The sequence below is a fragment of the Tinamus guttatus genome, unplaced genomic scaffold (genome assembly GCF_059628265.1).
Source record: "Tinamus guttatus ecotype Peru unplaced genomic scaffold, ASM5962826v1 Tinamus_guttatus_pri_ptg000498l, whole genome shotgun sequence".
Classification (NCBI taxonomy): domain Eukaryota; kingdom Metazoa; phylum Chordata; class Aves; order Tinamiformes; family Tinamidae; genus Tinamus; species Tinamus guttatus.
The window spans coordinates 191,151-216,457 of NW_028289032.1; the positions used below are offsets into that span (position 1 = coordinate 191,151).

The 25,307-nt window shown below is 45.1% G+C and overlaps 1 long non-coding RNA gene and 1 pseudogene across 1 annotated transcript in view; one reads left to right on the top strand and one right to left on the bottom strand.

Moving 5' to 3' along the window:
• The window catches only part of LOC148592855 (uncharacterized), a 64,719-nt gene extending 39,773 nt beyond the window's left edge, over window positions 1-24,946 (top strand). The window contains exon 7 of the long non-coding RNA XR_015913875.1: window positions 24,799-24,946. This is a non-coding gene — a long non-coding RNA (uncharacterized LOC148592855). The remainder of the gene's footprint in view (window positions 1-24,798) is intronic.
• On the bottom strand, window positions 2,671-4,112 carry LOC148592856 (uncharacterized; annotated as a pseudogene).
• Window positions 24,947-25,307: the final 361 nt, after the last annotated feature.

Genomic DNA, 25,307 nt, shown 5'->3' on the forward strand with positions numbered 1-25,307 from the left:
AGGGGGATCAGCCTGTCAACTGACCCAAGAGTTATGATGGATTCTTCCCTCCTCCTTTTCATCCTGAGTTCACCTTTTATACTTTTCTTTACATTCAGGTGGAGCTTGAGTGACTAGAGTCATACTTAATATTGTTATTGATTGGTGAAAAAGTTTCTCGCTTTCATTTAAAGGTAAAGTCAATCGAAAATCTAGAGCGCATGCTCAGTGAGGGGTGGTCGTACCTTGGAGGCGGGTAACTTTTGGGATGGAGGTGTGGTTTTGATATTATAATGAGCAAAGTTCGAGCAAAGTTCATCCAAAAGGAGTGATTTGCCACCTTTGCTGGCTCAGCACTGGACATGTTATCGTATATCTCCCATTAGACAGCCACTGTGCGGCTTAGCAGCAGCCCAGCACAGGGAGTGCAACAGAGTTTGGCCATGGTGTCTTCACTCCAGCCTCTGTTACTCCCCTTTGCAGCTGCGAGTAGGGCAGATTGTGTTGCCTAGGGAACTGTGGAGGAGCTGAGTCCGTGTGTACCAACCATCCTGGAAGTGGCAACTGTGTATCACCCCAAGCAAGCTTTTGTAATGCCAAAACTTTAGTTAGGCCCTAGTTTTCCTCTCAGTTCCTGCTTTCAAACAATTCTTCCACAGACTCTCAGTGACCTGGACACCATGCCAGGCGCAAGTGCCCCACAAGTGACACTTGGAATCCCAGAGCCCGAGCTGTCAGAGAAAAGCTGTTGCTTCTGGTCCAGATTCCTGACACCATGTTGGACACAAAATCGCAAGCGGTAGTTCTCGGGAGGTTTTGTCAGGGCACCGGGCACTTTGGCCCTGGGCCTGCTCTCAGGACCTACAAGTTCATCCTTGGTATGTAAGCTTCCACCTGTCGCTGAAGACTTGCCAATGCAGCCTCTGGGGCCCAGATCTCTGGCAATGGCTCTCTCTAACCTGGACACCATAGCAGGCGCAAGTGCCCCAGCAGTTTTGCTTGGGATCCCAGAGGCCGAGCTGGCAGAGAAATATCCGTGCTGGTGGTCCAGATCCCCGACACCATGTCAGGCACAAAATCCCCAGTGGAAGCTATTGAGAGGTTGTGACGCTGTGTTGGGCATGAAAACCCTGAGGGGCAGTGTAGATACTTGAGGTCACCCTGGTCACCAAACCTCCAACTGGCTCTGGGTATTACTGAGGCTTCCCCAGGATCTGCAACAGCTCTCAGGAGCTCCTGATGCTGCCCTTAATGGCCAAAGCTGTGGCTATGGCTTTTGGAAACACAGAATCCGGGCTGCGTGCCAAAGTCCTGGCAGTGACTCTCAGGAACCTGAGAAATGCCATGTTGACTGTGTGGAACATCAATAACATCTTGTGTGCAAAAGCCACAGGGCTATTTTCAGAATGTTCTGACACAGCGCCAGGTGACAAAGGCCCTGTTGGTTTCGCCAGACCTCCCAGTGCCGCTCTGAAGTGCCAAAGCTCTGCCACTGCCTCTTGGGAAACTGGACACTGTGACATGTGCAAATGACCCAGCTGTGGTGTCAGGACTCCAGAGGCTACACTGTCTCTGAAAGGCCCAGTGATGACTGTTGTGTCCCCTGACACCATCTTGGGTGCAAAATCATCAGAAGTGGTTCTTGGGAGTTCTTCATGCATTGCCGGGCACCAAAGCCACAGGCCTGCTTACAGGACCCACGAGTCGATCCCGGGTACCAAAGCCACGGGCTGTCTCTGGGAATCTCCCAATACCACCCCTAGGGGCCAAAGCACTGGTGATGGCTCTTGGGAATATTGACACCATGATGTGCTCATTTCTCCAGCCTGTCTTAAGTCCCTCTGGATGGCAGCATAGTCCCCTCATGTCTCAGCCACTCCTCCCAGTTTTGTATCCCCAGCAAACTTGTTCCAGGTCACTGAGGAATAAATTGAACAGAATTGGACCCAATACTGACCCCCTGGGGGACACCGCTAGCTACAGGCCTCCAACTCTGTGCCATTGATCATAACCCTCTGTAAGAGACTGCTTTGGACTGTGTTTGTCTCAACATTGTTGCCGCAACATTTACCTCAGCATCCTGTCCCTGGAAAGACCGTGATATCAGCTCGAGACCCGAACAATGACATTCTCAGCAGTGCCTACCGAGCCGCGCTTGCACTCAAGTCAGGTGAAGAGGAGCACCAGAGTACACGGCACATACGACACGAACAACATGTACCAGAAAACTTCAAGAAAGTTGGCAGACTCTTCAAGAACTGGGACAATAAAAGGACTGCGTATTCCTCCCTTGTGGCGGCTTCTTTTCCTGAACTCTCCTTCAAGAGATCATCATCTGCACCGAGGCAGAGCCAACGAAACATAGCTGGACTGGTGGTGCTGGTAACTAATCTTGCTGCATCTCTCCTGCTTGCTTCCTTATCTTTCTTTTTCCCTTCTTCTCTCTGTCCTATTGCAATTATGAGAATAAAACTTACAAGGTTGTATGGCATTTGACCCCGTTTGTGTCTTAATCTCGCTCTTGGGATCATATCCAAACCTCCTCCGACAGTGGATCGGGGCATTTTACTACAGCTAATACAAAGATTTATTCCCCGAGCGCCACTTTATTTGCAAAGGTACATAGGGGCACCAGTCCCCTGGGTGGTAAGATGCTACTGATGCGCTAATCTCAGGGGACCCACCTGCTTGTCATTGCCTCTTCTCAGGCAATCTCCAAGCAGTGCTAGGCAGAGGTGGTGCAGTGGGTGGAGTCTGACTCTGCTGATGGGCCAGCAACTGTTGCCACCCCCCTAAACAAGTCAGCAGTTGATAGGCCACTGATTTCATCACACGGCACCTACAGCAGATCAGCCCACATCTGTCTTTGGGTTGCTTTCCCCTTAATCCTTTCTGTCCCTCCTTACTTTTTCACCTTAATTTTCTGAGCCACTCTGACTTGACTCTCACCAGTGTTGCTCACCGCTGCTAGGTCTTGCAAACTGTTAACTAGGGTCCCTGCTGTACCCACAGCAGACGTTACTGTCCCTAACAAGAGGGGGTTTAAGCTATTCGGGGCTCCTTTCAGCAGCTGCGTTTTCATCTGATGAGTCAATTGTACTCTGTCTGGGCCATCCCCATCCGCCAGTCCGGTGGCAACGCCCAGTTGCCTCAGTGCACTAATCCTCTCCTCCATAGTATGCCACGCCCCCACTGTAGATGCCAGTTCACCGGTGGATGGGTACACCCCCACTACCATAGTGCACAGCCAATGATATAACGTGAGGTTGGGCACTGGGTTACCAACGCCGTCATGCATGCCTGTGATTCAGGAGAGGTAGTACTGTGCTTGGGAGTCTGTAGATAAGGGACTCATTAGATTTAATTCCTCCCTTACCAAGGTCAAAGATCCGGCCCCCTTATCCCATGCTCTCACCATCCAGTCTAACAAAAGATCCTCTGGCTGCTGTTGAAAGGTGGTTAAAAACTCGCGTAGCTCCTTGGGGGCATATGTTCTCAGCTGTTCAACAGTATTCCTATCTATTTGCCGCTCCCCTCCCTCATTTGCACAAGCGGTCTTAAGTGCGCAAACAGGGGGTTCTGCACCAGCCTCAATCTCGAAGTCTGAGGAGTCCAAAGATTTGCTCCAGATATTACCATCCTGCGAAGGAACGGACTCTGGTATAATGAACCAAAGACCCTTTATTGAGCATGGGATACAACTTATATACCGTACTGTCCTAAAAAGCATGTGAAACACAGTTACTAAATAAGCCAATAGTCTACAGGATTTCGTCAAGATTATCCAATCGGCTTCTTGATCACGCTCCAGCCGTGCAGTTGCTCTTTTTCTTCTTTTTCTTACTTTGTTCCTTATCTGTTGATAAGACATCCTGTCCTGCCGTCCTTGAGGTTAATTATCTACTAACAAGGCATCCGGTACTATTGTCTTCGAAGCGGGCCTCCACACCATCCCATTCCTCTGGATCCCAAGAGGGGCGGGTAACCACTGCCCAGATTTGGGAAACTGTAGCTGGTGCCTTGCCATAGCACCTCCGGCACGTATTTGCCACCCGTGTTGCTAGCTTTTCCATCTTGTGTGCTAGGTCTTGACTTTTCTTGGTTTCCACCATAATCACCTCCTGACCTATCATTTTAGCATCTCACAGATCCCCCACTTCTTTCTCCAAATCCTTAATCAGTTGTCGCAATGATACTATATCATTATCCAAAGCCCTAATATTGGTCAACAGTGCCCAGCCCAGGCACCCGGTTAGCTTCTGAGAAGCTTCCAAGGCCACCTGAAAGGGCAATGCTCTTAAAGTGTATTCAACTGCCTGCGAGGTAACACTCCCCACTTCTTCCAGTTCAGGCCAGTCCTCAGGGATGGCCATCATGGCAAGCAATGCGGCTACCAGCCCCCATTGCTCAGTTTAGGGCCATCCAGGCAGCCGCAGATGAGGGACCTTTGCTAGGTCCTCACCTTCCTCTTTTGCCTTTTTCAACCACGGCATTGTCATTTGTGTGCCATGCCGACTACACCAGATGTAAAGACGGGGAAACAAAGTTGCCCCGAAGTTGTGTGCCTGCTCCCCAGTGCCGAGCAGGAGCAGGCACACAAATGCAAGGCACACAGTGGTTAAATTAAGGTTTTTTTATTACCTCTGCTTCTGCACAGCCTCCCCAGTTTCCCAGTGGGAGGAAGAGAATGATGGGGAGGTCACAGGCACTGTTGAGCATCAGTCCATGGTGAGGAGCAGAGGGGGAAGGGGGACTTATGGTCTTATGCAACTACTGAGTGCGTGACTGCTGTGTGTTACAATTTGGTGCTATTAGCAGGTAAACAGCATGTAAGCATCATGTGGTACAATGTATGATAACAAGCGGAGTCCATGTACGTGGTGTAGGTGACATGGCCATAAGCCAAGCATGGAGTATAGTATAGTTAGGTCAGAGTGCCCCAGAACAATCATCTGGCCAGTCCCCATCGCCTATCTCCTCGACATTCTTCCACATCCAATTCCTCTACAGAGGCCATTCCTCATTCCTCTGGACAGATGGGTGTCATGGTGGACGACAAGTTGACCATGAGGCAGCAGTGTGCCCTCGTGGCCAAGAAGGCCAATGGGATCCTGGGGTGCGTTAAGAAGAGCGTCTCCAGCAGGTCGAGGGAGGTGATCCTGCCCCTCTACTCAGCCCTGGTGAGGCCGCATCTGGAGTATTGTGTCCAGTTCTGGGCTCCCCAGTACAAGAGGGATGTGGAGCTGCTGGAGAGAGTCCAGCGCAGGGCTATGAGGATGATCAGGGGCCTGGAACATCTGCCCTATGAGGAGAGGCTGAGGGAGCTGGGCCTGTTCAGCCTGGAGAAGAGAAGGCTGAGAGGGGATCTGATCAGTGTCCACAAGTACCTCAAGTGAGGGAGTGCAGAGGATGGTGCTGGTCTCTTTTCAGTGGTGGCCACTGACAGAACTAGAGGTAATGGCCACAAACTGAAGCACCAAAAGTTCCACAGGAACTTAAGGAAAAAATTTTTAACAGTGAGGGTGACAGAGCTCTGGACCAGGCTGCCCAGAGAGGTTGTGGAGTCTCCTTCTCTGGAGATCTTCAAAACCCGCTTGGATGCAGTCCTGTGCCACATGCTTTAGGTGACCCTGCGTGTGCAGGGGGGTTGGACTAGATGATCTCTAGAGGTCCCTTCCAACCCTAAGCATTCTATGATTCTACGATTCTATGATTACAGCATTTTAAGTTTTTTTTCATAAATGTGTCATTAGATATTATTTAATAATGAAGGTGGTCTTCTTAAGCACAGAAGTTTTTGGCTGCCAAAATGCCCTCTGGGTAGATTCAGAAATCTGTGTATCCATGTATGTGTATGCATATGTGTACGTATACATATATATATATATATATATGAAATCTTGTGCATGGAAGTAAGAAAGAATTTTTTTCTATATGCTTGTGTTTGTGTATACTGTTTCAATAAATTCACGTATATATGCAATATGCTCTGCATTTCTGACCAGTCTTCCAAATAGCTCTATATTGAAGTGACTGATTGAATCTCTTCCTTTCAGTCACACCTTTCACTGTGAATAAACTCACCTCTTCAGATCCTTCTAGTTTTCCATCATGTAAAGTTTCTGTATCAGGAAGAGGAAAAAAATTGCAAAACATAATACACTTTAAAATTTTTCCTCTTCTTGCTGCAGCTAATTCAAAAATTGGTGACACACACTCTGAGTATAGGATGAAAACTAAATGCACACCCTAATGGGGTAGGCGATGGCCTGCCATGCCACTCGCAGCAGCCTAACTCCATAGCCTGTGAATTGTGCCCTAAGCCTAAAGAGGCGAGATGGGAAAACAAGAGAATTTCTGAAGACCCACATAGTCAAGGTGCAGCTGTCCCAGCTAGAATGGGAGGCACATTGGGAGCCCAACTCAAATGCCTCTATGTAAACACATGCAGCATGGGGAATAAACAAGGGGAACTGGAGATGCGTGTGCGATTGCAGGGCCATGATCTCATTGCAATTACTGAGACATGGTGGGACAGCTCTCATGGCTGGAACGTGGCCATGGATGGCTTTAGGCTTTTCAGGAAGGACAGGCCAGGAAGGCGAGGTGGTGGAGTTGCTCTTTACGAGAGAGAACAACTGGAATGCATGGAGCTCTGCCTAGGGGAGGACGAAGTGCGGGTCGAGAGCCTGTGGGTGAGGATTAAAGGGCAGGCCAACAAGGGTGACACGGTCGTGGGAGTTTACTACAGGCCTCCTGACAAGGGAGAGGAAGTGGATGAGGCCTTCTACAGGCAGCTGCAGGAAGCCTCACAATCACAGGCCCTGGTCCTTATGGGGGACTTCAACCACCCTGATGTCTGCTGGGATAATCACACAGCTAGGAGCAGACAGTCCAGGAGGTTCCTGCAGAACATTGCAGATAACTTCTTGATGCAGGTGGTTGATGAGCCAACAAGGCAAAGGGCGCTGCTAGACCTGATACTAACCAACAGAGATGGTCTAGTGGGAAATGTGAAGGTTGGGGGGCAGTCTTGGCTGCAGTGACCATGAGATGATGGAATTCACAATCCTGTGAGAAGGAAGCTGGACAAGAAGTAGGATTGCAACCCTGAACTTCCAGAGATCTAACTTTGACCACTTCAGGGAGCTCCTTGGAGGAATCCCCTGGGCAAGGGTCCTTGAAGGAAAGGGGTTCCAGGAGAGGTGGCTACTATTCAAGCACCACTTTCTCCAAGCTCAGGATTGGTGCAGTCTTACAAGAAGACTTGTGTGGTTGGGCAAGGAGCTGTTGAGTAAACTCAATGAGAAAAAGAGCACATACACAATGTGGAAGAAGGGCCAGACCACATGGGACGAATATAGGAACATTGCCAGAGAATGCAGCGATGCAACGAGGACGAGGCCAAGGCCTGTCTGGAATTAGAGTTAGCAAGAGATGTCAGGGGAAACAGGAAAGGCTTCTATGTACTAAGGCCCATGTACTGAGCCTGGAGACAAGAGAGAGAACCAAGAGAGAGGAGGACTCTCCGATGGTTGAGGAGACTTGGGTTAGGGATTATTTAGGCAAACTGGACACCCATAAATCTATGGGACCATATGGGATGCACCCAAGAGTGCTGAGGGAACTGGCGGGGGTTATTGCTCAGCCACTCTCCAACATCTTTGAGAGATCATGGAGAGCGGGGGAGGTACCGGAGTCAACATCATTCAGTCAACATCATTCCAGTCTTCAAAAAGGGCAAGAGGGAGGAGCCGGGAAACTACAGGCTGGTCAGCCTCACCTGGAAAGGTGATGGAGCAGCTCATCCTAGAGACCATTTCTAGGTATGTAAAAAAAAAAAGAAGGTGATCAGGAGTAGTCAGCATGGATCACCAAGAGGAAGTCATATCTGACGAACCTGATAGTCTTCTACGATGAGGTGACCGGCTGGATGCATGATTTGAGAGCTGTGGATGTTGTCTACCTTGACTTCAGCAAGGCTTTCGACACAGTCTCCCCATAACGTCCTCATAGGAAAGCTCAGGAAGTGTGGACACTGAGGTGGATTGAGAGCTGGCTGGATGGCAGAGCCCAGAGGGTGGTGATAAATGGGGCTGAGTCTAGTTGAAGGCCTGTGGCCAGTGCTGTCCTGCAGGGCTCAGTACAGGGCCCAGTGCTGTTCAACTTGTTCATCAATGACTTGGACGAGGGCACAGAGGGCACCCTCAGCAAGTATGCAGATGACACCAAACTGGGTGGAGTGGCTGACACTCCCGAGGGCTGTGCTGCCATTCAGAGAGACCTAGACAGGATGGAGAATTGGGCAGAGAGGAACCTCATGAGGCTCAACAAGAACAAGTGCAGGGTCCTGCACCTGGGGAGGAGTAACCCCAGGCACCAGTACAGACTAGGGCTTGACCTGCTGGAAAGCAGCTCTGTGGAGAGGGATTCGGGAGTCCTGGTTGACAACAAGTTAACCATGAGGCAGCAATGTGCCCTTGTGGCCAAGAAGGCCAATGCGATCCTGGCCTGCATGAGGAGGAGCATTGCCAGCACGTTGAAGGAGGTGATCCTCCCCCTCTACTCAGCTCTGGTGAGGCTGCACATGGAGTATTGGGTGCAGTTCTGGGCTCCCCAGTACAAGAAAGGCATTGAGCTTCGAGAGAGGGTGCAGCATAGAGCAACAAAGCTGATTAAGGGACTGGAGCATCTATCTTATGAGGAAAGACTGAGCGAGCTGGGCCTGTTTAGCCTGGAGAAAAGAATGCTGAGAGGAGATTTGATCAACATATTCAAGTACCTGAGAGGTGACTGTAGGGAGGATGGGGCCAGGTCCTTCTCCGTGGTGGATGGTGACAGGACGAGAGGTAATGGGTTTAAGTTGAAACCCAGGCAGTTCCATCTCCATATGGGGAAGAACTTTCCTGTGAGGGTGGCAGCGCACTGGAACAGGCTGCCCAGAGAGGTTGTGGAGTCTCCTTCTCTAGAGATCTTCAAAACCCGCCTAGATGTGACCCTGTGCCACGTGCTCTAGGTGTCCCTGTTTGAGCAGCAGGGTTAGACTAGATGATCTCTAGAGGTCCATTCCATCCTTAACCATTCTGTCATTCCGTGATTCTGTGATTCTGTGATCAGGTCAGGTTGGCAGATTGGTGCCTCCCTTCCCTGCAGGAGAGTCTCCAAGAACTATCATCTTTTTCTTCTTTGTGTGGTCTCTTGGTTGAGGCCTAGTTGGCTCTGACACCTTCCCTGAATGGGAATCTTCCTCACCTGTTCCCAGAGAAGTGTACCTGTTCTGTAACTGTGGAACCAGAGATGAAGAAGGAGCCTTAGATGTGTTGCCAGTAGTGACAAGTTTCCAGACTGCCCCATCTTAAGAGTTTCCACCCACCGCTTCTTTGAGGGTACTCTCTGGCTGTCCCTCTTTCCTCGCAACATAGGGTTTGGATTCTTGGCTTTGTAGGGTCTGTGCAAATACCCCTTAAACCTGCTCCTCCTCCCTGATGGTGTGCAATCTGCTCATCTCCTTCTACAGCTCCTTCACCTGCTAATTCAGTGCCTCAACCAGAGCACACCTCCCATGAATAAGGACATTGCTGTCTCCAGCCCCAGGAGGAGACCCCAGGCACTCCCTGCAGGCAGACACACAAAAATCACAGAACAGTGGAGGTTGGAAGATCATCTCCTTTAGAGATCATCTGGTCTAGCTCCCAAGCAGGGTCACCAGCAATGCTGGAAGAGGAACCATTAGGCTGGAGAGAAGTTACCATGGAAGTTCTTGAAAGATTGGTGTTGGGATGAATCATAATATATTAATGATATTCATTTAAAAATTAGGACCATTGTTATCAGTAGCATAAAGTTTTAAAAGTATCAATATCAAGGGATGATTGGGATGTTATTCATGGAGGACTGAATGCAATTGAGGTCTGAAGTGAAAGAGCTGGCATAAAATTAAATAGTTCAGAATGTATTATAATGTGCTTATGGACTAAAAATAGGAAACTTCTCTGAGCTGGGAGATCATCACTTGGAAATGACAGAAAAAGAAAGACCTGGGCAAAGCGATTGATTAAAGGATAATCATGAGCCATCAAAATTGTCCATCTGCAAAAAAAAAGATGAGCATGACCCTAGGTTATACCGTTTGTAGTGTTGCCAGTGAAGATAAGGAAATACTAATGTAATTATATATGGCACTGTTGAAGCTTTTGGATTCCTACATGTAGTGCTTGAATGCTTTCTTGCTCAAGAAAGATGATATTGGAACACATATAAATAAATGCTAGAATGATAAGTAATATGAAAGAGTCTTGAAAGAGGAAATGGGTTGTCTTGTTTAGTATAACACAGCACAATCTGAGAACAGATACAATTGCTCTTGAGAAATTCATTTAAGAAGGGAGGCTTAAACACAAGGGAGATTGTAGATGAATTCAACTACCAGACAGTGTTGGCACAAGAAAAAGTGGGTGTAACTAGTCATGAATAAATTTAGGTTGATAACTGGTAAAGATTCTGAAACATCTTTCCAGGTGAAGTAGTGGAGCAGAAATGCCTAACTAGTTTTGATCTTATTACTACTGATAGAGCAGTTATTTCTATTACAAGCAAGTGCACAATGTTACCATTACAATTTCAAAGTCAAGACCACAAGAGTTAAAGATATCTGTGCAACTATAATCTTGCCTCCTTTCACATATACATACAATGGGTTGTTGTAGACAAGTTTCATGTTATTATTCTTTGTTTGGACCTGGTCCATTATAAGGAAAACCAGTCTTTATTGTGGAGCCTCGCGTAGCAGAAGCTTACTTAGTTTCCTTTACTGGTATGGCTTCTGCCCAGTTTGACCAGCATGAGAAGTTAAGAGCTATTTGAGTGTACCTGCTGAGAACATAAGTGTTAGATTTTAGCTGTTAATCTCATTTTAACATGCACAGAATTAGACTTTTTTTCCCCAGCAATCTTATAACTGGGCTAAATTCAATCAAGGAAGGGGACAAGAAACACTTTTGTAAAGTAAAGTCCACATGCCACAGGGAAAAACTGCTCAAATCACATCATTGTTTAAAACAAATCAGGCGGTTTACTGATGTAATGCAATTAACTGGAAATCAGTGAACTCTACATTCAGGATCCATATCAGCAATAAAACAGAAAAATCACAATAATAGTTACTCACAAAATGGTAATAAAAATGTACATAGTTCTAAAACTCTTCTGTAACTAATCTGAAGCTAATCCCCCCCCCTCCCATATAACCCCCACAGGACGGATGGGTTACAGGCACACCCCTCGTGGGAGCTGCGGATACTCCAGCTATAGGTACACCCATGCTGATCTGCTAGTTCTGCTAAGACTAGTTCCCATGAACTACAGAACCCAGAGACAAGAGAGAAAACCGGGAGAGGGGAAGACTTTCTGCTGGTCGACGAGGATTGGGTTAGAGATTGTTTAGGCAAACTGGACACCCATAAATCTATGGGCCCAGATGGGATGCACCCAAGAGTGCTGAGGGAACTGGCGGGGGTTATTGCTCAGCCACTCCCCATCATCTTCGAGAGGTCATGGAGAGCAGGGGAGGTACTGGAGGCCTGGAAGAAAGCCAGTGTCACTCCAGTCTTCAAAAAGGGCAAGAAGGAGGACCCTGGAAACTACAGGCCAATCAGCTTCACCTCTGTCCCTGGAAAGGTGATGGAGCAGCTCATCCTAGAGACCATCTCTAGGTATGTCAAGGAAAAGAAGGTGATCAGGAGTAGTCAGCACGGATTCACCAAGGGAAAGTCGTGTTTGACCAACCTGATGGCCTTCTACGATGAGGTGTCTGGCTGAATGGTTGAGGGGAGAGCTGTGGATGTTGTCTACCTTGACTTCAGCAAGGCTTTCGGCACCATCTCCCATAACATCCTCTTGGGGAAGCTCAGGAAGTGTGGGTTAGATGAGTGGACGGTGGGGTGGATTGAGAACTGCCTGAATGGCAGAGCTCAGAAGGTCGTGATAAATGGGGCCAGGGGTCCCCGGGCCCAGGGTAAAACAAGATCCATAAATATTCATGGCCACCTATGCACCCCCAAGGGGTGGGTGCCTACTTGGTGCACCCATTACTGCCAGCCCACTAGCTGGAGGCAGACTACTCGCAGCATTCTACAGGGAGGAGGCTGCTCTGCCAGGTCTTGGCGGAGGCTGTGATGTCAATGCCAGCAGGGCCACTTCTGGCTGTACCAAACCCAGTTTCCGTCTACCAAAAAAGGGTTCTCCTCCCCCGTTTCAAATTTCCCTGCTGCTGCTATTCTTTTCAAGCTGACTCCCTTGTTTCAAAAGTCTCTTGCCAATTAATTCCCAGGTTACTGTTTAGTCCGTCTGATGGTCATCTTTCTCTTTAACCTGATCATTTTAGGGCAAAAGCCCTCTCAGTCAGTTACAGGTGTCCCATGCACATGCACATTCCCATTTTATCATGTCGTTTTGCCAAGCGGGGGGCCATGTGAATATTCCAAAATGCTCCACCCCTTGGCTGTTACCATCTTGCAGCGTTGTTTCAATTGTTCAAAGAAGGTTACATGATTCCATCCAGTTGTGGTGTCAAATCATTCAGCAATACATATCCCCCGCCATGAAGCCAAACAGTATCACCCAGGAGGTGGCCATTTTGATGTCTCTCATACCTGCAAAAACAGAAACAAAACCTGACTCCTGGTTTCCACTAGTAACTGTTACTATGATATCTTTTAGCTACCCATTTTAAAAGTCTTTTAGTTACAGCTTTTAGATACACCATGAGATGGACCTTGCAGACCCTGGGATATCATTTGGGTCTGAACAAATGCAGTCTAAATCCTCATGCTTGTTTGATTCCCAGATGACTCTGTACTATGTTTCCAGTTCACAATCCTCACTCCGAATTGCTATCAAATCTTCCAAGTCCTGTTTCCCTTCATTCTTCTTCCTCTGAATGTTCTGCCTTTTGTGCAGCCATCACCACCATTGCTTGGACTAGCTTCTGAGCCTGCTGAGCATTCTTAGCTTCAACACTCCGAGCAGCCTGTTGCAAACACATCACCCCTTCTTTATAATCAGCTACTCATTCCTTCAGTGCCTGAATCTCATCCTTCTGCCTCATATGTGCCTCACTCCCTTCTCAAAGTGCCATCACTAATAGCAAACAGAAATAGCTACACCACTCACCTGTTTTTCTCATACCATTTCTTGCTTTAGCTAGGACAGTTTTTCCCCTTCCTCTTGATAAAATGCTGTATTTTTCATCAAAGTACAGAAGCACTAGAACAGTTGTAAAAATATTTTTTTTTTAGCTCCACAAGTTTTTTTCTGCTAGCTTTGAGGTTTAGAAGTTTAATTGTTTGAATTCCAAAACAAATCACCCTAAAGCAGGTATCAGACATAAAAAAAACCCCACACTTGTCTAGATAATTAACTTCCCAAAGTTAAATAAAAAATAAACCATTAGGAAGCTGTATTTATTAGCCCCTCTGATGATAATGCTTTTTCTCGCTGCAGTTCTTACTGTTGGCCCTACTGTGAATTTCTAACACCATATTATGAGTGAGATATTTTTTCATTAATCTTTTGGTATTTATAAATCTTTGTGTCACAGTTTATATTTTCCCTCCTTGCAAATTAGATTTAAATTCAAGCGGGGAAAAACTAGGGGATATTGCTGACATTTTTTGGCATATGCGTCATCATTGCAGACCCCATTTGCAATAAGGCTAAACTGTTTTGCTTTGGAATTTTGTTGCAATTATTTCTATACTTAAGAAACTAATATCTGCATGTGAGAAAAGGGACCCTTGTATGTGTTACCTTAGTATGCACTTGTGGTATAAGAAAACTGTTTAGGGGAAAGATTGTTGAAATGCTAGAGTCTAGCACTTCCATCTCTTCTTTCCAGTTCTGATCCTCATTGTTAACCCTTCTTTCTTTCATTCACTCTGAAATTGAGACTGCCCATGTGGAAAGGTAATGTAAAGATTAATTTGTAATGCTTTTCGTACATCTTTGGAAACCGAAGTTGGTCTACATGTCCAGTGTAAATATTTTACCTGTTTGAAAGTAGGAACAATTTTACTGGAAATAAACACATATTTTTACTGAGATTTTAATTCATATGCCAATTAAGATCATGCTGAGCCCCAGTTTCTCTGTTTCCATCATGTACATTCATGCAGACTTACAAAAATCACAAGAACGATTGAGGTTGGAAGGGACACCTGGAGATCATCTAGTCAAACGCCCCCACACAAGCAGGGTCACCTAGAGCACGTTGCACAGGATCACTCCAGGCAGCTTTTGAATATCACCAGGGAAGGAGACTCCACAACCTCTCAGGGCAACCTGTGGCAGTGCTCTGTCACCCTCACAGTCAAGATGTTTTTCTTCATATACAGGCAGAACTTCCAGTGTTTCAGTTTGTGTCCGTTGTTTCTTGTCCTATTGCTGGCCACCACTGAAAAGAGTCTGGCCCCATCCTCGTGACAGCCTCCCTTAAGATATTTGCACACACTGATAAGATCCCCTCTCTGCCTTCCCTTCTCCAGGCTAAACAGCCCCAGCTCTCAGCCTCTCTGGGCAGTCGTTCCAGTCCCCTGATCATCTTTGTAGCTCTACACTGGACTCTAATAGTAGTTCCATGTCCTTCTTGCACTGGGGAGCCCAGAACTGGACACAGTACTCCAGGTGTGGCCTCACCAGGGCTGAGTAGAGGGGGAGGATCTCCTCCCTCATCCTGCTGTCAACTCTCTTCCTAATATACTGCAGGATGCGATTGGCCTTCTTGGCCACAAGGCCACATTGTTGGCTCATGATCACCTTGTAGTCTACCAGGGCTCCCAGGTCCTTTTCCACATAGCTGCTTTCCAGTAGGTCAACCCCAGCCTGTACTGGTACATAGTGCAGTAGCGCAGGACCCTGCACTTGCCTTTCTTGAATATTGCAAGGTTCCTACTGCCCATTTCTCCAGCCTGTCCGGGTTTCTCTGAATGGCAGCACAGCCCTCTGGTGTCTCAACCACTCCTCCCAGTTTTGTATCATCAGCAAACTTGCTGAGGGTGCACTCTGTCCCTTCATCCAGGTGACTGAGGAATAAGTGGAACAAGACTATATCCGGTACTGACCCCTGGGGGACACTGCTAGCTACAGGCTTCCAACTATACTGCACCAATGATCACAATCCTCTGAGCTCTGCCATCCAGCCAGTTCTCAATACACCTCACTGTCCAGTCATGCATCCAGAACTCCCTGAGCTTACCTATGAGGATGTCATGGGAGACAGACTCCAAAACTGTCCTCTTCCTCCTTTGAGTGCTCTCCCTTATTTTTAAATTTAAGAGTGAAATAATTCATTTGTGTAGAACCCTCAGAACTTACTTTCTCTCTTTCTTGATTTGAATTGAAAAAAAAAATACATTTTATCAAATATTTCTCCATTTTCCCTACAACTTCACTATACTCTCCTCCCTTGGATTGGAGTTTTTCTTTAATGCCTAGGTACCATTTTGCTGCACTTGCTTATCTGTATTAACTTTGACTCACAACATTTGACTCCTACCATAACAGCTCTGTTATGTGATGTGCTTCTTTTATCCACCTACGCAGATCATGAGAGTAATGAGTGCAGGCTGATACCTGTATATTTCATAAAGCTTTGTCTTCTTAGTAGGTGATTGTTTGCCATGTTTAATAAAGATGATGAGAAAGTTGGAGAATGGGGTCATTGTGTCCTGCCCATGTTTCCTGCTTGGGATGGAGGCTTCCTGTCGACGCGGGGGTCTCTGACACCACGGACACGATTAATGTGATCAAGCAGTGCCAGTTTATTCAGGGTTCCAAGTGCGCTTATATGCAAGGCTTCCCCGAACACGCGAGCGCTTCTTTGCAATGATTGGTTAAGACCTCGCGTCTACACGTCTGACTATGCAGTGTGATAGGCTAACTAGCAGTGTCCACGTGTCCTTACATTTAACGACCATCCCCCTCTTCCTGTTTGTCTCAACTCTTTGACTCCTTATCTGATTGTCCGCCGAATTCCTTATCTTTTAGTCAGCAGTCCTTTCATCCTTTCAGCTAGGTCTGGCGCCCATCTGCCCTTTCATCTAGGTCTGGCGCAGTCCTTTCATCCTTTCAGCTAGGTCTGGCGCCCATCTGCCCTTTCATCTAGGTCTGGCGCCCTTCTGCCCTTTCATCTAGGTCTGGCTTGCTCACAGCATGACCACTGGCCTTCAGAAATCCCACAATTCCCCCTTCTTGTTTTTGAGTGAGCCAGAATTCTTGATGGTTCACCCAAAATATGTCTTTGATCACCTTGTCCACCATCTGTCTCAGGCAGGGAACGACAACCAAAATGCACAAGAAAATTAGCAGAATCATCAAACCCGTTTTGATCAGTGATTGTAGCCAACCCGCAATGCCCCAACCTTTGAACCAGTTGTCCAGCCATGACCCTCATCCTCTGTAACTTTATGCAAAATCCTTGCGTGATCCCAAATGTCTTGGACATCCGTAAGTATTTTGCCGGACTGATCAATATAGCTGCAACATGTTTCATTTATCAGGGTACATACTCCTCCAGCCTGTGCAGTTAGGATATCAAGGGCCCTTCGGTTTTGTAAGACTATTTTTCTCAGGGAATCCACCTCTGTTTGCAATCCAAGAATTGCTTCTGCTGTTCTGTTAGCGATGATTTCCATTTCACCTGAAATATTTAGAATCGCCCTCTCTAATTGAACAATACCAAGGGTTGGCAAAAGTGCCCTAACAAAGCTATGGAATCCGGTATTGTATCTTATTAGAGGATTATTAATCTCTCGTTTGGTTCTAGACTTTCCCCAAAGGCCCCTTACTATTCCCCTCATGTCTGAATGGTTAAATACTGTAAGCAGTGGGGCTAACACTCCCAGAGTGCATTCTCCTGACCAGTTGCCTGGGAGCTGTTTTCGGGCAACTTGGTCTCCGCACAGCCACCAATGTCCCCCTGGCAAGTTGCAGGTTGCTCTTATTCTTAGATATGTATTCGTGGTGGCTCTTCCCCATAAATAGTCAGCCCAGTGTCGGTCTCCTACTCCCACAGAATAGCTGCTTGCAGAATTTGCATCCCCGCTATGGTTCAATGTAAGCTTTATGGTCGTCCAATGGCCTGTTTTGTTTTGAAAGGTGCCTAGATTCGGGCCTGATAAGTTATAATCTATATAGGGCAACGTGTTATTAACCAATTGAAGTGTAAAGGGCGTTCCTTCCATTGCAACATTTTCCTGTGTACACTGGTATGACGTATTGAGTAGGCTATACGGATTCAGGTCTGTCCAGTTGCTTAGAGGAATACCTAACACCGGTGCGTCAAATCGATCTGCTGTCCCACAAAGCCAACACCTCTTGATTTGGGTATAATTAACAATTCGTCTAAGAAGCATAACATATCCATTAGCACTAAAAGCAGCATTGACCCCTATAATAGCGTTAAAAGCAATACTACCTCCTAAAAGCTACAATATACAGCTAATAACAACGGCAACACTTCTTCCTCCCATGTTGTTGTTCTGCAGTCTCGCATTTTCCACAGCTAGGGTACCGGTTGCTTGCCTGCTACGTCTGATGTATGCGAGTTTGCTTCCAGCCAAGGTCTCACCCATTTCGCTGGCACCCATGTGGTTCCAGTATCTGTAACGACACAAGCATACCCTTTCCCCCAGGTTATCAAGTCCAAAGGTCCCGTCCATTTTCCCGTGTTCCAGTCTCTCAACATCACCTTACACGGACCCGATTTACTTCTGTCATGACCACTGGCCTTCAGAAATCCCACAGCTTCCCTTATTTTTGATCATTAAAGCTAAAATGTTTAAATTAGTCCTTGTGCCATCCTAGTTTTTACACATTAGTTCAGGGGAGAAAACTGAATGAATTTGATTTCATTTGGACCGCTTCAATGGTTTTCTCAAGTCAACAGTTTTTACCTGTGTACGGATAATTTTGCAAGCAACTTGCCTTTTAAAGAATTAGTTTACTTCTGTAGGATATATGCTGTGCAAACAAAATTATTAAAAACTCACTATTAAGTTTGCAAAGTCAAGCAGGCAGAAGGTAAGTTATAACAAAATTAATGTGTAAACCTAATATTCCCTCAGCCACGTGCATTACAGTGCAGCCTGCAATGACATGACAGAGTACTGGTTTGTCTATTTTTCCCTACAGGATCTTTGCCTCATAACTTGAACAAGATGAACAATGATCATTTAGTGAGCAGATATTTCTTATTTTGCTTTATGGTAATTTTTAGAACAATAGGCAATGGTCACAAACTGAAACACCAGAAGTTCCACCTGAATTTGAGGAAGAACGTCTTGACTGTGAGGGTGACAGAGCACTGGCGCAGGTTGCCCAGAGAGGTTGTAGAGTCTCCTTCTGTGGAGATGCTCAAAAACACACCTGGATGCAACCCTGTGCATCCAGGGTGCATCCTGTGGAGACTCGAGACTGAGAGCCCTCTCCCATCTTCTGGGGTGAGTGATGATTGCACAGTTGTCCATCAGAGCTAGCTAAAAACCCCACGCTCTAGTAGAGAATTTCCTGTACTGACATCCGAAACCTGCTTTGTAAATGTTGCATTTGAATAAATCATACTGTTTGTGAACTCGACTACTTGTTTGGGGGGAGGCGATCGGATCTACAGTTGACAGACTGTTCGTGAATCCGATACTGCCAGAGTCGAGCTTATAGGTGATCACACTATTTGGGAACTCGATTCGCTCCTAGGAAGGCAATCGGATCTACGGTCCACAGACTGTTTGTGAATCCAATACTGATCTGATATCTCCTTTCCCCCCCCCAACACCGCTACCATTACGGCTTTCAAACATTTCACAAATGTCATGAAAGGGAATTAGTAAATAACATATTACCTTTCTTATGGCTGTCTTGATTTGCCAATTTTGTTCTTTTTTTTTTTTTTTAACAAAATCCATAGGATAGCTGGTAAAGAATTCCTGTCTTTTCTTGTCTCTTACCTTTAGGACCAATCAGAAGCAAGTGGAAGTGATGACAAGTAATCCACAGAGTTTATTTTCTTGGATGAACTGACCCCATCCCCTTCCCTTCTCTCTTTTCTCATTTTACAACCATTGATTTCATTTTGTCAAATGAGTTGTTTCTATATTTTCATCCTCTATAAACTAGCTTTAGGATAGTGCCAGACAAACACGATTTCATGGTGTAAAAGAAGAACAAAAGTAACATACCATGACCAAATGGGCCTCAAATATTTTTAAAAAACTTCTCAAAACCACCACCATCACCCCAAAAAAAAACTTTTGATGGAAAAATGTGCATTGATAGTATATTGGGTTGGCTTTCACTTTGTAATGGTTTTATCGTGCCTAGTTTTATCATTTGATGTTTTCAATGTCATCATAAAAAAAAAATCTTTTGTAGCAATAATTAACAGGAGAAGCCATTATTTTTCATTAGGCAGTTTTCAAGGTTTTTATGTCTTCTCTCTTTTTTTTTACACTGTGGTACATATATGTAGCTTTGTTTAATAGCTTATAAATGTACAGTAGTTAGCTTTTATCCCACCTTGTCCCACTATGTTTTTTCACTTTATGCTAGATGATTTTCAGAAAAAAAAATCTTTTTCAATTGTATCAAAATTATGTCTACTGTAAATTGCTATTTTTTCTCTTCTTGATTTAAAAACTACGGTTTGAAAAAATGATTTTGAATGTTGCAATCTATGTAGTATAATGAATGACTTCTTTCATCAAATTGATCTTCTACGTTATCAATGTGGATTATCGCCTTTTCCCTAAAGTGTACTTTTGTACTTTTTGTTCTTTTTTAAAGTGTACTTTTTGAACAATAGGCAATGGTCACAAACTGAAACACCAGAAGTTCCACCTGAATTTGAGGAAGAACGTCTTGACTGTGAGGGTGACAGAGCACAGGCGCAGGTTGCCCAGAGAGGTTGTAGAGTCTCCTTCTGTGGAGATGCTCAAAAACCCACCTGGATGCAACCCTGTGCAACGTGCTCTAGGGAACCCTGCTTGGGCAGGGGGATTGGACTAGATGATCTCCAAAGATCCCTTCCCACCTCAATCATTCTGTGATTCTGTAATTCCTTAATGTGTCCTCATGCCTTACTTATTGTGTCAAACCCTATTAGAAGATTTATAGAATTATAAATTTTCTCATGGGCTTCTTTATGGTGCTTATGGTATCTAAATGCTTTGCAAACATCTAATTGTCTTTTACAGCACCTCAGCATTATTTTAATTTTATGTATGACAAATAGAGGTTTAAATTTTAAGATACCATTCAGACACCAGTTATCTGATTTTTCAGAGTATTTAGTGTTTTATATGTTCAGGAACAGCTTTCATCGATGTCTGTTGCAGCTGTGAATGCTCTACACTTTTGTTTATTTAAGAAAAAAGAAAGAAAAACAATCCCTAATCTCAAATTTGACCTTCAGAAGAGGAGGAATACATACTTAATAATCAACTGTGTAGTGATATTCTTTTCATGTAGCTTTTGTTTGTTACTTCCCATTTCCCTTTGAAAAAACAAACTGAAACAAAAACAAATCCTGTCATGTGGCATCACATTGTTACTTACATAGTCTATTAATATGACTGGAGTCTTTAAATCCACAGTGCAAACCTCTCTGACTCAGGAAGTATAGAAGTAGTAAATTGGCCTCTCCTGTGTCAATCATTACTAGAGGGGAATGAGAGATGGAGTGTCTTGACAATTTCATAAATATTTGCTGATGGGAGAGGAATAGTGAGAATTGGGATTAGGATTATCAGCCTATTTTATGATTTGTTTTGTTGCATTATCTAGGTGCTTCCCAAATTAATTTGATCTGTTTGGTGAGTTGCTAGTAAACTTCCTGGAGTTTGACTGTTTCTATCATGTGTGGTGCAGAACAGGGTGATCTGGCTATGGCAGCTCTAAGGGATGAATCTAGATTCAGAACACTTCCCTTTCCCCTTCCCTGGTGGATATACATAGCCAGGCTTCTCCACTCACCCTGCAGCAGCAGTTGCCAAAAGTATATTTCTGCACCTTCAATAACCTAACAGGTATTTGGCTACTATGATTGGGATATTGGTTTGACCAAACTGAATAGGAAGATATACTTGGAATATTTGTATTATTGTCCTTCTCTCTCATGCAATATATGTAAGAGGAAGAAGTGTCCCAGAACTAAACCAAGAACAATAAGAAATCTTGGATCACGTGAGCAAGATCTCAACATGAAAGAAGAAAACTATCCAAATCGTGAGACTTGTCTTACACATTAAGAGATCCCTATCAAGAAGGCATACATTCACAAAACATACAGATGTCCCATGCATCTTCTCCTCCTCCTTCATGATAGAATTGCCTAAATTAACCTTTGACTCAGCATTGAGTGCACAGTGAGGTGGATTAGGAACTGGCTGGATGGCAGAGCTCAGAGGGTGGTGATAAATGGGGCCGAGTTTGGTTGGAGGCCTGTAGCTAGTGGTGTCCCCCAGGGGTCAGTCCTCGGTCCAGTCCTGTTCAATTTATTCATCAATGACCTGGATGAAGGCACAGAGTGCTCCCTCAGCAAGTTTGCTGATGATACCAAACTGGGAGGAGTAGCCGATACCCCTGAGGGCTGCGCTGCCATCCAGAGGGACCTGGACAGACTGGACAACTGGGCAGTGAAAAACCTCATGCAATTCAACAAGGCCAAGTGCAAGGTTCTGCACCTGGGGAGGAATAACCCCAGACACCAGTACAGGCTGGGGACCGACCTTCTGGAGAGCAGCTCTGCGGAGAAAGACCTGGGTGTCATGGTGGACGACAAGTTGACCATGAGGCAGCAGTGTGCCCTCGTGGCCAAGAAGGCCAATGGGATCCTGGGGTGCGTTAAGAAGAGCGTCTCCAGCAGGTTGAGGGCTATTTTTTTATTATTTGATTGTATCCAATTTCTTTTCTGAGAAATGTAATTTAATAATTCTTTATACCATGTGCTTGCTTTTTCAACAGTTCAGGGCACCAACTAAGTGAAGTCTTCATTCAGCTTCCATCTAGGAAAGAATTGCCAGAATATTATGAATTAATTAGGAAACCAGTGGACTTCAAAAAAATAAAGGTGAGAACCATTTTGGGGAGTGAGCATTTCTTCATTTCTTTTCACTATACAGACATATGAATATTGAGTTAGCATTAAAATTATGTTCATGTTGATATTAAATTTGCCTATGTTTTTGACTTAGATTTTAAATGTTAATAAACCCCTTGTTATGAATTTTGCCTAATGTATATTACAGTATTTCACTACTAACACTAAGTTAAAGCCAAACACATCAGTACAATATAAATCATGCTTTCAAAGATGATGCATTAATGTGCTTTTTGTAAAGGACCAAGTCCTGAATCTGAATCTGCAAGCAAAAAAATAGCAATACAGTGCTTGCCAAAAAAAAAAAAAAAAAAAAAAAAAAAGTTTGCTGGAAGGGATCATCTCTAGACTAGCATAGGCTTTTAATGTATTGAAGAGCAATATTAACTGATTGTCCTGTCAAATATTTCTCTTTTTCTCTTCCCACTCCTGCCTATCCATCCTTCTCCCAATCTTACATGCAACAGGAAAGAGTTCGTAACCATAAATATCGGAGCATCAATGATCTGGAGAAAGATGTTATGTTGCTGTGTCACAATGCTCAAACATTCAATTTGGAGAGATCACAGGTCTGAACAACTTCATGTTAAACATACGTGTCTTCCCTACTCAGTGTTTTCAGTGCTTGACTAATTATGACAATTCTGTATATATATATATATAAAACACTCTGTTCTTATTACTGCTTTTAAAAAACAGAAATGTCCAGATTCTTCAAAGTATTCAGAATCCTTTGGTCACAAATAGAGTTGAATCATTCAGAGAATTTAGTTTTGATTCCATAATTTTGAAATCAGTTTGTTCTGGTCCATATAAAGTTTAGAGAAGTTGTAGGACTTTTTGAATCTATACTACATAGCTGTGCCCTGAAGTGCCATATGTTGGTTTGGGCTCACCAGAGTGCATAATACAAGTAATTGAGAGAATGGTGCTTAGTAGTGAAATTTTCAGCTCTACTAATGGAAGATAAATTTTAAGGTTTGTCTAACACTAGGTCTTTGTGTATATAGTCTCTGGATACATCACCTGACAACTAATGGGGAGAGATGGGAGCCACCTCAGTAAGTGAGGCACATGAGTCTTTGTCAACAGCTTGACCAGCCTGGTTAGGAGGGCTTTAAACTAGGCAATATGGGGGTAGGGGAGAATTACAGAGAGTGCAGTTTGCCGCGGCTCAAGTTGTAATGCCTCCAGCAGGTATATGCAGCTAGGGAAGAGTGTACGGAACATGACTATGGAGGGTCCTCTTGCAACCCCTTGGGAAACCTGCATGCTCAATTACCTCCCTGAAATGCCTGTGCACCAATGCACGTAGCATGGGGAATAAACAGGAGGAATTGGAGATGTGTGTGCAGTCACAGGGCCATTATGTCATTGCAATTACAGAGACATGGTGGGATAGATCGCATGACTGGAATGCCATCATGGATGACTACATGCATTTAGGAAAGACAGGCCAGGAAGGTAAGGTGATGGAGTTGCTCTTTATGTGAGAGAGCAGCTGGAATGTATGGTCTCTGCCTAGGAGTGGAAAATGAGCGAGTCAAGAGCTCATAAGGATTAAAGGCCAGGCTAACATGGATGACACTGTTGTGGGTGATTACTACAGAACACCTGATCAGATCTTCTAGAGACAGGTGTAAGTAGCCTCACAATCACAGGCCCTGGTTCTCATGGGGGACTTGAACCACCCTGATATCTGCTGGGAAGACAACACAGCTAGGCACAAACTGGCCTGGAGGTTCCTGCAGAGCATTGATGACAACTTTTTGACACAGGTGGTGGAGGAGTCGACAAGGAGGTGTGCTGCTGGAACTTGTAATAGCAAATAAAGAAGGACTGGTTGGAGATGTGAAGGCTGGGGGTAGCCTTGGCTGTAGTCACCATGAGATGGTGGAGTTGAGGACCACCCGAGGAGGAAGCAAGGCAATAAGTATGATCACAACCCTGGAATTCAAGAGAGCAAACTTTGGCCTCTTCAGGGACCTACTTGGAGGAATTCTATGGGTTAGGGCACTAGAAGGAAGGGGGGTCCAAGAGAACTGGGTAGTATTCAAGCATCACTTCAAGCTCAAGAACAATGCATCCCTATGAGTAAGAAGTCAGGCAGAGGGGGCAGAAAACCTGCATACATGAGTAAGGAGCTCCTGGCAAAACTCAAACAGAAGAAGGCAGTATACAGAATGTGGAAAAAAAAGGACAGGTTCCTTGGGAGGAATATAGGAATGTTGTCAGGGAATGCAGGGATGTGACAAGGAAGGCTAAGGCCCATTTGGAATTAAATCTGGCAAGGGAAGTTAAGGACAATAAAATTTGTATTCTACAAATACATCAGTAGCAAAAGGAAGACAAGGGAAAATGTGGGCCTGCTGCTGAATGGGGTGAGCGCTCTGGTTACAAAAGACACAGAAAAGACAGTGATACTGAATGCTGCCTTTGCTTCATTCTTTACTAAGGCCAGCCCTTGAAGACTGGTGTCTGGGGTTATTCCTCCCCAGGTGCAGAACCTTGCACTTGGCCTTGTTGAATTGCATGAGGTTTTTCACTGCCCAGTTGTCCAGTCTGTCCAGGTCCCTCTGGATGGCAGCGCAGCCCTCAGGGGTATCGGCTACTCCTCCCAGTTTGGTATCATCAGCAAAGTTGCTGAGGGAGCACTCTGTGCCTTCATCCAGGTCATTGATGAATAAATTGAACAGGACTGGACCGAGGACTGACCCCTGGGGGACACCACTAGCTACAGGCCTCCAACCAAACTCGGCCCCATTTATCACCACCCTCTGAGCTCTGCCATCCAGCCAGTTCCTAATCCACCTCACTGTGCACTCAATGCTGAGTCAAAGGTTAATTTAGGCAATTCTATCATGAAGGAGGAGGAGAAGATGCATGGGACATCTGTATGTTTTGTGAATGTATGCCTTCTTGATAGGGATCTCTTAATGTGTAAGACAAGTCTCACGATTTGGATAGTTTTCTTCTTTCATGTTGAGATCTTGCTCACGTGATCCAAGATTTCTTATTGTTCTTGGTTTAGTTCTGGGACACTTCTTCCTCTTACATATATTGCATGAGAGAGAAGGACAATAATACAAATATTCCAAGTATATCTTCCTATTCAGTTTGGTCAAACCAATATCCCAATCATAGTAGCCAAATACCTGTTAGGTTATTGAAGGTGCAGAAA